The sequence below is a fragment of the Mixophyes fleayi genome, chromosome 5, assembly GCF_038048845.1.
Source record: "Mixophyes fleayi isolate aMixFle1 chromosome 5, aMixFle1.hap1, whole genome shotgun sequence".
NCBI lineage: Eukaryota > Metazoa > Chordata > Amphibia > Anura > Limnodynastidae > Mixophyes > Mixophyes fleayi.
In genome coordinates, this window is record NC_134406.1 from 175,382,052 (window position 1) to 175,395,073 (window position 13,022).

Sequence of the window (13,022 nt, forward strand, 5' to 3'; positions counted from 1 at the left end):
TGGAGGACCTTCTGGCCATGGTGGTGTTCCCACTACTGTTCCCTTGTGCCCTATGGTCTAAACTAATAAGGGTCCTTTGATTCTATGCTCTCTGTTTCTGCGTCCATGCTGTCAGTTCAGCATACCAGTTGATTCTAGCGCTTTATTTATTTATTTATTTTGCCATTACAGAGTCTGATTCCACACCATAGTATTGTTTAAAGGACGCCACAGTATTCCACAATGCTAGTACAGTGGAGAATTATTTATTCTACATAAACTCTACTTGATGAATAGCAAGCAGAATTCGGAATTAACCTACCAGTATGTTTTTGGAGTGTGGGAGGAAAACTGGGCGCCTGGAGGAAACCCACGCAAACACGGGGAGAACATATAAACTCCACACCGATAAGGCCATAGTTGGGAATTAAACTCATGACCCCAGTGATGTGAGGCAGAAGTGCTAACCACTAAGCCACCGTGCTGGCCAGACACAGGGTAACAGGTGGATTGCAGTCAGTCACTTAACAGCATCCGTACAGGGAACATGTAATAGCTGACTACCCAACAAATTTTGCTCCTGTCAGTGAAAAGCAAGATAATATGGTTACAATGGGCTGAGAAACACAAACCTTAAAAACATATCCTGGTATAAAAAAAAACCCCACCCTCTGTTCCTGCTATTTGTTACACTGATGAGAGGACAAAGATGCAGGTAGTTGGAGGTGGTATAATAGTGTTGGGTGGGTTCTTTATGGGCCATAATTTGTATTTATTTGAGCAGACCAAATTTTTGAGTGTCACAGGTTCTCTGGACACATCTGATACTTGACACACAGCCATTTCCTTACTATAAAAGGACTTGAAGTTTGCACCTGCTCAGAGCTGTATTCATGATGTTTTTCCCCAATCACGTCCATGTTTGCTTTGAAAATCTAATGGCATCAAGTAACATGCTATATAATAGAGAAACCATACATCTATTAAAGGGAGATCGGAGGCATGTTTTTTCAAATGGGAATGAGGGCTTGGAAAATTTCAAGAGGGAGAAGCATAAGAGTAAAGCGTCTAGTCTGTAAGTATTAGATCCGGGTATTTTGGTTGAATCACAGATAAATAGGAAAAGTGGGAGCCTTTTGTGAGATGAGCAACGCAACATACAACTGACTGGATCCAAAATCCAAATAGTTTGGTATTAAGGCTGGTAAGGGAGGATGGGTTATCCCAAATAAGGGTGATAGGGGAGTTAAAAGATGAAAGTTTATATTTGAGAATACACAACAGTGGGAAACAGTGATCATAATATGGTCTCATTTGAAATTAGTTTCCAGAAACAACAGTATAAGGGATCAACTAGGACTTTAAACTTTAAAAAGGCAAATTTTAATATGCTAAAGGAGTCTATAAAGAGCATAGACTGGGACAAAGCCTTTGAAGGAAAAAATACGGAAGAAATGTGGGCTGTCTTTAAAATGTTGTTGGAAACATACACGTATAAGTTCATTCCTATAGGAAATAAATGTAAAAGAATTAAGTCTAAACCAATGTGGCTAAATAAAAAGGTAAGGGAAGAAATGCAAAGGAAGAAGCGTGCATTTAAATTGTTTAAGTCTGAAGGGTCAGAGGAGTCCTTCCATAGGTACAAGGAATGTAATAAAACATGCAAAAAGGAAATTAGATTGGCTAAATTAGAAAATGAAAGGCACGTTGCAAAAGAAAGTAAGACAAACCCCAAAAAGTTTTTTAAGTATATAAATGGCAAAAGGATTAAAAAAGATAATATAGGACCACTAAGAAGTGAGATGGGTGAATTGATAAATGATACTAAGGAAAAAGCAGAGATATTAAACACGTTCTTTTCTTCAGTATTTACCAGAGAGGAACAAATGACAGGAGTAATACATAAAAATGGAAATGAAACCATGCCATTAATTAATACTTGGTTGTCAGAGGAAGAAGTCCAAATGTGACTGAAGAATATTAAGATAAATAAAGCTCAAGGTCCAGATGGCATACACCCAAGGGTCCTTATGGAATTAAACTCGGAAATAGCTAGACCGCTATTCTTAATTTTCAGAGATTCAATCTCATCAGGCTCAGTACCAAGGGATTGGCGAATAGCAGATGTGGTGCCGTTGTTTAAAAAGGGGACGAGATCACAACCAGAGAATTATAGACCTGTAAGCCTGACATCAATAGTGGGGAAACTACTGGAAGGTATTTTAAGGGACAGTATTCAGGATTACTTGGTACGCAATAAAATTATTAGTGGGAATCAACATGGATTTGTGAGGGATAGGTAATGTCAAACTAATCTAATTAGTTTCTACGAGGAAGTTAGTGGGAACTTAGACCAGGGCAGGACAGTAGATGTGGTCTACTTAGATTTTGCAAAGGCCTTTGATACAGTGCCACACAAGAGGTTGGTTTACAAAATAAGGGAACTGGGTCTAGAAATCAAAATTTGTACTTGGATCGAAAACTGGTTAGAGAATAGGGAACAGAGAGTTGTGATAAATGGAACATTTTCTAATTGGTCAAAGGTCTTAAGTGGAGTTCCTCAAGGTTCCGTGCTGGGACCACTCCTTTTTAATATATTTATTAATGACCTTGGTGATGGTTTAGAGAGTAAAGTTTCTATTTTTGCAGATGACACTAAACTCTGTAAGGTAATAAAATCAGAGCAAGATGTAGCTTCTCTACAGAGAGACTTAAATAAACTGGAGGATTGGGCGGCTAAATGGAATATGAGGTTTAACACAGATAAATGTAAGGTTATGCATTCAGGGATCAAAAACAAGAACGCAATCTATAAATTAAATGGAATTAATTTGGGAGAATCTATAATGGAAAAGGATTTGGGAGTGCTCGTAGACAGTAGACTTAGCAATAGTGCTCAATGTCAAGCAGCAGCTGCAAGGGCAAACAAAGTATTGGCATGCATAAAAAGGGGCATAGATGCAAGGGAAGACAGTGTAATTTTGCCACTGTATAAATCATTGGTAAGACCTCATCTTGAATATGCAGTACAGTTCTGGGCACCACTCTATAAAAAAGATAATTTGGAACTAGAAAGGGTTCAGAGAAGGGCGACAAAATTGATAAAGGGTATGGAGTCATTAAGTTATGAGGAAAGGTTAGCCAGTTTAGGCATGTATACTTTAGAAAAGAGGCGTCTAAGGGGAGATATGATTACTATGTACAAATACATTAGGGGTCAATACAGAGAGCTTTCATGGGAACTTTTTACCCCAAGGACCATACACAGGACACGTGGTCATCCCCTAAGGTTAGAGGAGAGGAAATTTCACAACCAGCAAAGGAAGGGGTTTTTTACAGTAAGGGCAGTCAAGATATGGAATTCATTGCCAGGGAAGGTTGTGATGGCAGATTCAATAGATATGTTTAAGAAAGGGTTAGACAAATTTTTAGCGGAAAGGTGTATCCAGGGATACGACCGTTAATTTAAAATAAAGGATAGTAGTGGATATAGGGTAAAAATTGGATTGCAATATTGAGTCTGGGGGGATTTTCAAAATTGAAACAGATGGGCGGTTGCCTATTCTGGATTAATTTCAAATATAAGTGCAGGATCGCAGGAGATCCAAAATAGGTTGAACTTGATGGACTGGTGTCTTTTTTCAACCTCATCAACTATGTTACTATGTTACAAGCCCCAAAGTGTAACAGGTGATATTAAGTGTTGAAACAAAATTGACTTAAGTGATTTAGGGATGTCCCAAATGGAGGAAATTGGTGTAAAAGCCAAAAGCTTAGTCTCGATATCCAGCCTAGATATTGAGATAGTGGGGGTAAAGGTTGCTGCTAAATGTGTGACCAGACGGGAAAGTCATGGCCTCCATTTTTAGAAGACATTTGGAGTACTACCTGACTGACTCTTGGGAGATTCCATAAACATTTGGGGAGTGCTTTTTGTGTACCTATAAACAATTGAGTATGGAACAAGTACGGGGAGGGTCTGAAAGTAATATAATAATTTGGGGAGGATATTAATTTTGATAGCTATGATCCTGCACAGCCACACGATAGAGGTTTCTCGGAAGTTAGACGTTTTGCTATTCTGGTTAGAAGCGGGGGAAATTTTCCTTGATATATAGTAACGGAAATGCCTACATATTTTTTTATTTTTTTTTAGGTTACCGTTGGAGAGTAAATGCTGTGGTTAGGTTTATTTTGTCTTCCTCCAGGATATATCACATCATAGCCTTTGATTTAGTAAAGTTAATTTTGTAGCCTGAGACTTTATCATACTAAATTAAGGAGGGTATTTTGTGGTTGTGTTAGAGACATGTAATCTGCAAATAATGAAATCTAATAGTCGGCAACGTCCACTCCATGCATGTCTGTAGAAGACCTAATCTGGACCGTTAGGGATTCAATCACCAGGGGAAAAAATTAGTGGAGAAAGAGGACGGCCTTATTGGTTACCATTTGGAATATGGACCATGTCTGATGGGGCATCATTAACCATTATTCTAGCTCTGGGATAGATATATAATGCCTGGAAGCTCCTCAAGAAGTTTCCTGTGAGGCCAAATTTTTGCAAAATATGATTCATAAATTTCCATGATATGCTGTCAAAGACTTTCTCTGGATTCAGAGGAAAGACCGATGGAGTTTTCTTTGAATTAATAATAATTTGTATAGGTCTACAGCTCTTGTATTATCTTTAAGCTGATGTCCTGGGATAAATCCTACTCGTTCATGGTGATCTAGCACTGCAAGAGCTTAGTTTAGGCTATTGGCTAGGATTTTAGCCTAATTTTGATGTTGTTATTCAGGAGAGAGGCTATAGTTTGTTCATTTGTGAATATCCTTCCTCCGTTTATGAAGAGCGATTATCTTGGATTTTAACATGTTTTGGAAAATGATTGCCATGGAGAGTAGTATTGAATAGGAAATGGAGATTGTGATCATAATATCGGACAGTTTCTTATAATAAGCCACTGAGAAACTGTCAGGGCTGGGACATGTCCCTGATTTCTGGATTTTTAATGACCGGTGTTGTAATTTCTGCGTTGAGGATTTAGGCTGATTGGCAAGAGAGTGGTGGGAGGTTAACTTTAAACATGAAGTTTGATCCTTTAGTGAAAGATTTAAAGGCTCCAGATAATATAAATATTTTTAAGATGTACTTGACAGGTGTAGGTAGGATACGACCAAAACAGATGACTATTGGTATTACCACCCACTTATGGGAAATAGAAGGTAAAGAAGTAAATACTAAAACATATATAATCGGCTATTAAGTCTCATGGTAAGTATAATAGGCTTCCATCTGTCATCTGAAATCCAATAAAAATGAAAAAAATTAAATAAAAACAATAATCAGCGTATAATAATACTACTAGGGGAAAATACCCAAAGATGCAATTCTTTGCCACAAAATAGTGATATGACAATTCAACTTTTTGCATAACAAATATTAAAATGAAGCGAAAACAAAAAAAAAGGAAACAAAATAAATATGTAAATTGTGACAATAGCAGAATGCACCAACAAATTAGACAAAAGCAGTTTGAAAAGATTGAATGGAGCAAATTAGATGTATGATATTTTGTTTCACATAGGTATGTTTAACACCACAATTGTCCTGCATCAGTTTGGCAGTCTCGCATCACTCCTCTGTACTCTTGTATCCGCTATGTAAAAGTGCCTATACATACATAATTGCCACAAATCATGATATTTTGTCCTAAAAAAAAATGCCAAGCCATATCAACATCTAATCAGGCTTTACTATTTGTGGATTACGTGCATAGTATTACAGTTGGTTAATCACTGTACCATGTATGCAGTCAGCATTCAACTGAGCAAATGGTGCCCCTTCAGATCTGGTCATTCAGCTCAAACAGCAACTGGCTGGATCTTCTAGGCACAGGTATGGCCAAATCTGGAAGATCCTGCCACTGTATGGGCATTTTTAACTTTCCATCTGTGGCTTGCCTCCTTTTCCCTCCCTACCTTATTACATGCCTCTGTAACAGACATCCCTGCCCTCATTTACTCAACCACATGATTGGTCACTGCTTCCCACATGATCAGCTCTTTCACCTCCTGAGTGCTCTGTACTTGTGTGAGCACTTTGATTGGCTACATTTATTCTAGCCCTTAACACTTCAAGTGAAGGTGCAAGAAATGTCAAGCATACCTTAATAATCTAAGGCTAGGGAAACAGAGATTTTCAGTGGTTCAATTAAAACTTGTCATCAATAGCATATGAAAATTCAGTGCAACTAAATGCAATTAATCACAAAACTAGTTGACCAAGAAAAACCTCAGTCAACATACAATTGCCTATACATGCAGTGATTAAGACCGCCTGTTTGGTGATAGCTCACTGTGCGTATGAGCCCATAATGACATGCAATCCCAATCAACAACTCAGAAATTCAATCAGTTGTTAATAAGAACTGACTGAAATGCCAACTAGCATAAGGTAGTAGATTGCAGTTAATGAGCAAAAGCAATAACGGTACAGTGTCATGTATTTGGCCCGTTCCATACCATAAGGCCATAGTGGATAGGCTATGGCAGTAATGGAATGGGCCTCACAAAGTGGTTTGGAAACCACACTATGATCCTTTTGTTGAATAAAGTTTCTGAATAAAGTTTCTGAATTAGCAGAACAATTGTATTAGTGCATTTTTACCCTGTTGAAACCTGAGTTTGAATAGTCTTAAGTATTTATTTATTTTTTTACGCTGTGCCCCCTGAATTTCACCTCGGTAAGGATTTGTACACACTGGAGTTAAAATTGCACTTTTTACCTACTCACAGTGGAAGCAGCCATCTTATGGCCTGCAACAATATTCTTGTGTATGTATACTATAATTTCGCTAGGAATGAGTGCCTCATTTATATCAGTGAGACCAGTGGTCGAAGTGGGGGTGTATATGGTGGTATAGAATACCGAAACTTCACTTACTACCGTCATTGTAAAACGATCAAATTTCATTCACTTACATTCCCATTACATTTTTTTATACTGTCACTTCTAAATTTCCACTTTGACCACTGAGTCAGACTGAATGAAACGTGCTCATGAAGAGTCTCAATAATGCCACTGGTCCTTTTGCGAGTTGAAAGGATGCATTCTAATGAATACTGTCTTAGCCCACAAAATAGCTACCTTCACTTGAGTAGGTCAAAGGTGCTCTTTAAGTCCACATCTGAGGTGTGTTCAGTTCAACATTCAGTGAATGAAATGAAAACTGATCTAGACCATATTACTTACTTCTATGGTTATATATCAGGCTTAGTGATACTAAGGTTGAGATCAGTTTCCACTCCTTTCACCAAATGCTGAATGTGCATTCAAACCCGTGTGTTTAGTTGTAAAACTTACTGTGATTCTCTAATCAGGTTCCATTAATTATAAAAGTTTCAATTGTTCAACTTTTGTGAGATTTATAAAAATTTAAATGTAAAGAGAAGGAAACAATTGGAGTGCATTAAACAAGATTAAAACAGTTAAGAACAATGAATGTCTGTAGCTCCCTCTACTGCTATATGTTTATATAAAGCATAGAGTAACTGCAAACTCACTGTGAGAAAATGTGACTCTGTGACCACATCGATTATATGAATTATTATTTGTTATGTTTCTCACTTCAACATTCTTTAGAAATTCCTTATACTTATCTTCATTCTATGGGGCATATTCAATTGACAGCGGGATCGCCGAAAATCCCGTGCTCCAAAAATATTACCGTTAATATGGTAATATCTCGCTGTGAGTAAATTACCGTATTAACGGTTTTTACGCGCAGGATTACCGTATTAACGGTAATATTTTTGGAGCGCGTGATTTTCGGCGATCCCGCCGTCAATTGAATATGCCCCTATATTTGTTTATTTGTTCACTATACCATTCAGGCGTGGCTCTACAAAATCTTTGGCCTGAGGTGAAAAAAAAGATGTAAGCTCCCCCCTCACAACTGCCAATCTCTCCAAAACATTTAGGAATTAATGTTTAACAAAAAAAAAAAAAAAAAGACCAGATCAAATTAAGCTGAAAGTGAAAGAGAGAATCCTAACCTGCTACCATTTGAGGAGCGTGGAAACCAGCGGAAAATACCAAATCATTTGTCTCTTGAACAACAAGTTGGGGTATAATATTTCTAACCCATTGATATGGTAAATATGACCTTAAACACAGGTATAGTTGCCCCAATTGCTTTTTCCTTAAGCTTGCCATGATACCATACATACTGTATATCCTTCAAAGGTACAAAATACAAGTGATGGTACAAGACACACTAGTTATATATTAATGCAACAAATACATACATACATTATTTCAGCTCAGGAAAAAGCAAAAGGATTTAATGTGATTTATTAGAAATTAGGTTATTCCTCCCATCAGGTCTAAATGTATAAACCACACGGAAATGCAGGTTAAGCTCCTCAACTGGCTATACCTCACCCCGGATCATCTACATACAATATGGTCTTCCCAATTGAAGTATTGTTGGAGGCAGTGCACCCACGTAGCTGACATTTTCCATGTTTTTTGGACTTGGCTAGTGATACTGTAACAGATTCTGGATACTATATTACTAATCTTGATTAGCGCTGGCTTACCTGAGGTGCGGAGTCTAACGATCTCCCCGGTGTTCACCAAGAACCGCCGCAAGGCGGGGTGGGCTTCGCTGCCAGGAGTCGCAGGTCGCGGTCCCCAGGTTCGCCTCAAGATGTAGTACAGCGGAGTGAAGCGGTGGTAGCGGAGTCAACGAGCCGGTTCGGTACACAGGACTGGAGTCAGGCAGAATCAGAAGGCAACTCGGAGTCAACAAGCCAGGTTCGGTACACGGGTCACAAGAATAGGAGAATGGTCAGCAAGCCGGGTCGGTACACAGGGATTAGAGAGCCAGGGAAGTCAAACAGGCAGAGATCAGCACACAGGAGACACTGGAAACAGGAAGACACTGCAATCTACGAAGAGCAGGAGCCAGGAACAGGTAAGTGTTGCTCTGACACTCAGCGAGTGTCAGAGTGAGGTTTTTATACAGACGGGGATTCAAAATCCCCGCCTCTAGGTTGTGGTCATGTGACCGCCTCCGGGTGCGGTCACATGGTCCAGAATGCGGAAGTGCGGCTGGACGGAGCGGCGGGGATAAGGTAAGTCCGTAACAGTACCCCCTGCCATAAAGGTGGACTCCGAACACCTAATAGGGTTTCAAAGGAAATTTTTTATGGAAGGATCTAAGTAGACGGGGAGCATGTAGGTCAATGGCTCTTACCCATGAGCGCTCCTCAGGACCGTAACCCTTCCAATCCACCAAGAACTGTATGGCACCTTGAACTTTACGAGAATCTAGGATAGTTTTAATCTCGTATTCAACTTGATCCCGATCCACAGCAGGAGGAGGAGTTCTGGATGAGGTGGAGAATCTGTTGGTTACCATCGGTTTTAACAAGGAGACATGGAAGACATTGGGTATGCGTAAGGAGGGAGGCAGACTCAATCTAAAGGCTACGGGATTAATAATCTCAGATATAGCAAATGGGCCAATAAACTTGGGAGCAAATTTTTTACTGGGAACCTTTAAACGAATGTTCTGGGTGGATAGCCATACCCTGTCACCAACTGCAAAACTTGGAGTCATTCTTCTCCTTTTATCGTAGAATTTTTTGGAACGAGTAGTTGCTTGTTTAAAGTTTGTCTTGGTTTGTTCCCAAATATCAGAGAAGTTACGAACCAGAGAGTCCACTGCTGGAACTTCAGAAGATGAGACTTGAGAGAAGGTGGGTAGTCTAGGATGGCAGCCATACAGAACAAAAAAGGGGGAGTTAGAGATGGCCTCATGAAAATGGTTGTTATGGGCGAACTCGGCCCAAGGGAGAAGGTCCACCCAGTTGTCCTGGTTACTAGAGATAAATATTCTTAGAAACTTCTCTAATTCTTGGTTGGTTCTCTCAGTAGCCCCATTGGACTGGGGATGATATGCGGAAGAGAAGTCAAGCTTAATCCCGGATTTATTGCAAAAAGACCGCCAAAATTTTGATATGAATTGTGATCCCCTATCGGAGACAATATGTTGAGGACAGCCATGGAGGCGAAATATTTCTTTAATAAAAATATCGGCTAAGGAGGAGGAAGAAGGAAGGCCTTTGAGAGCAATAAAGTGAGCTGTTTTAGAGAAGCGATCCGTGACCACAAGCACTACAGTACAGGATTTGGAAGGGGGAAGGTCCGTGATAAAATCCATGGAGATCTGTGACCAAGGGTAATCAGGAATGGGTAATGGGAGCAAGCATCCATAAGGCTTCTTCCTAGAGGTCTTGTGTTGAGCACATTTGGAACAAGCAGCAACAAATTTCTTCACATCCTCCAGCAAGGAAGGCCACCAGTAGCTTCGGGACAATAAGTCCCAGGTCTTGCGAATGCCGGCATGCCCAGAGAAGAGTGAGTGATGAGCCCAGTGAAGGAGCCGGGTGCGTAGATGTGGCAAGATGAATGTTTTGCCTGGAGGGCAGCCCTTTTTCAGGTGTGTAGCTGCCAATACTTGACATGGATTTACAATGAATTTCTTATCCTCCGAGGATTCCATGTCAGCTGGATCAAAAGAGCGAGATAAGGCGTCTGCCTTCGTGTTCTTAGATCCTGAGTGAAAAGTGATGTTGAAATCAAAGCGTGAGAAGAATAAGGACCACCTTGCTTGTCGAGGATTTAGACATCGGGCAGTGCGTAAGTACAGCAAATTCTTATGGTCGGTATATATGGTGATAGGGAATTGTGCTCCTTCTAGTAAATGTCTCCATTCGGAGAGAGCCAATTTGATGGCCAGGAGCTCTTTGTCGCCAATCCCATAATTCCTCTCAGCAGGTAAAAAGCGACGGGAAAAGAATCCGCAGGGATGAAGTTTTCCAGAAGGACCTCGCTGTGATAGTACGGCTCCTGTGCCAACAGAAGAGGCATCTACCTCCAGGACAAAGGGACGAGAACAATCTGGCTGTTGAAGAATGGGTGCGGATGAAAAGAGAGACTTTAATAATATAAAGGCTTGGATAGCCTCAGAGGACCAAATACCAGCATCAGCAGATTTGCGGGTCAATGCTGTGATGGGAGCCACGAGAGAGGAGTACCCCTTGATAAATTGACGATAATAGTTGGAGAATCCTAGGAAGCGTTGAGTGGCTTTAAGGCCTGAAGGTTGGGGCCAGTCAAGTATGGCTTTCAATTTTGTGGGATCCATCTGTAGACCGGTGCCCGAAATAATATATCCCAGGAAGGGAATTTGTCTCTGCTCGAAGGTGCATTTCTCCAATTTGCAAAATAACTGATTTTTTCGGATACGAGAGAGGACCTCCAATACATGAGTACGATGAGATGCTAGATCTTGAGAAAAGATGAGAATGTCGTCCAAGTAGATGACTACAGATTGGTACAAGAGGTCTTGAAACAGCTCATTCATAAAGCTCTGAAATATGGCTGGGGCATTGCATAGCCCGAAAGGCATGACTAGATATTCAAAGTGGCCGTCTCGGGTGTTAAACGCCGTCTTCCATTCATCCCCCTCCTTAATGCGTATAAGGTTATACGCTCCTCTGAGGTCAAGTTTAGAAAAGATGGTGGCACCCTTGATCCGGTCAAATAGTTCAGAAATCAGTGGCAGTGGATACCGATTTTTAACGGTAATGGCATTCAGGCCTCTGTAATCAATGCAAGGGCGGAGGCCCCCATCTTTCTTTTTTACGAAGAAGAAGCCAGCCCCAGCTGGGGAGGCAGACTTGCGGATGAAGCCCCTGCTTAGATTTTCTTGGATGTACTCCTCCATAGCCTTAGATTCCGGGAGGGAAAGGGGGTAAACACGGCCCCTGGGAATGGGTTTACCAGGTATCAGATCAATGCCACAGTCCCAGATTCTGTGAGGGGGAAGTCTAGTGGCCTCTTGTTGACAGAAAACATCAGAGAAGGTTTGGTATGGCTCAGGCAGGAGAGTCACAGGAAATTCTTGGGTACGTCTGGGACTATTCGGGGGAACCACTCTCTGTAGGCAGCGAGAGAAGCAGGACTGTCCCCAGGACAATATGTGACCAGATTTCCAGTCCAAGGTGGGAGAGTGGGCACGAAACCAAGGAAGTCCTAGGATGACTGGGTTGGTAGATCTCTGTATTACTAGAAAAGAAATCTTCTCCCGATGAAGTGCTCCTATCTGAAGTAGAAGAGGAATAGTGCGTACCAAGATGGACCCCTCAGGGATTCTTCCCCCATCAATGGCCATCAGAGAGATGGGTTGTTCCAAGGCTTGTGTGGGAATAGCGAATTGTTTAACTACTGTGGCAGAAATGAAATTTCCTGCGGCCCCGGAATCTAGAAGAGCCGACTGCGGGAAGGTCTTTTGTCCTAACTGAAGGGAAATGGGAATAGACAGGCAATCATTACTATTGGGAACTGACTGACACTGAGAAAAGAGGCCCAACGACACAGCTCCAGAACTCGTTAGGCCCTGTCGTTTCCCGAGCGTTTGGGACAAGAACTCAGAAGATGGCCACTCTCTCCACAATATAAACACAACTTGTTCCGAAATCTCCTCTCCCTCTCTTCGGCTGATAGGCGGGTCCTCCCAAGTTGCATGGGCTCTTCAGGGGGAAGAACAGGGGTTTGGAAGTTGGGGGCCAAGCGAATCATGCTACGCCGCGACTGTTCCTTCTCGGAATTACGTTCCTTGAAACGCAAATCAACTTTGACACAGAGGGAGATAATGTCGTCCAAAGATGTAGGGAGTTCCTGGGATACCAACTCGTCTTTGATTCGGTCTGAAAGGCCCTGCCAGAATGTAGCTACTAGAGCCTCATCATTCCAGCGAAGTTCAGAGGCCATGGTTCTGAAGTGGACCGCATACTGCCCCACAGACTGGTTTCCCTGGCGGAGTCGTAGTAAGCCGGAAGCGGCATTGGACACCCTTCCTGGCTCATCAAATATTTTCTTGAAGGTGGACAAGAAGAGGTTGAAGTTATGTAGAATGGGGTCGTCCCTCTCCCATAAGGGGGAAGCCCATGCTAAGGCTTGACCG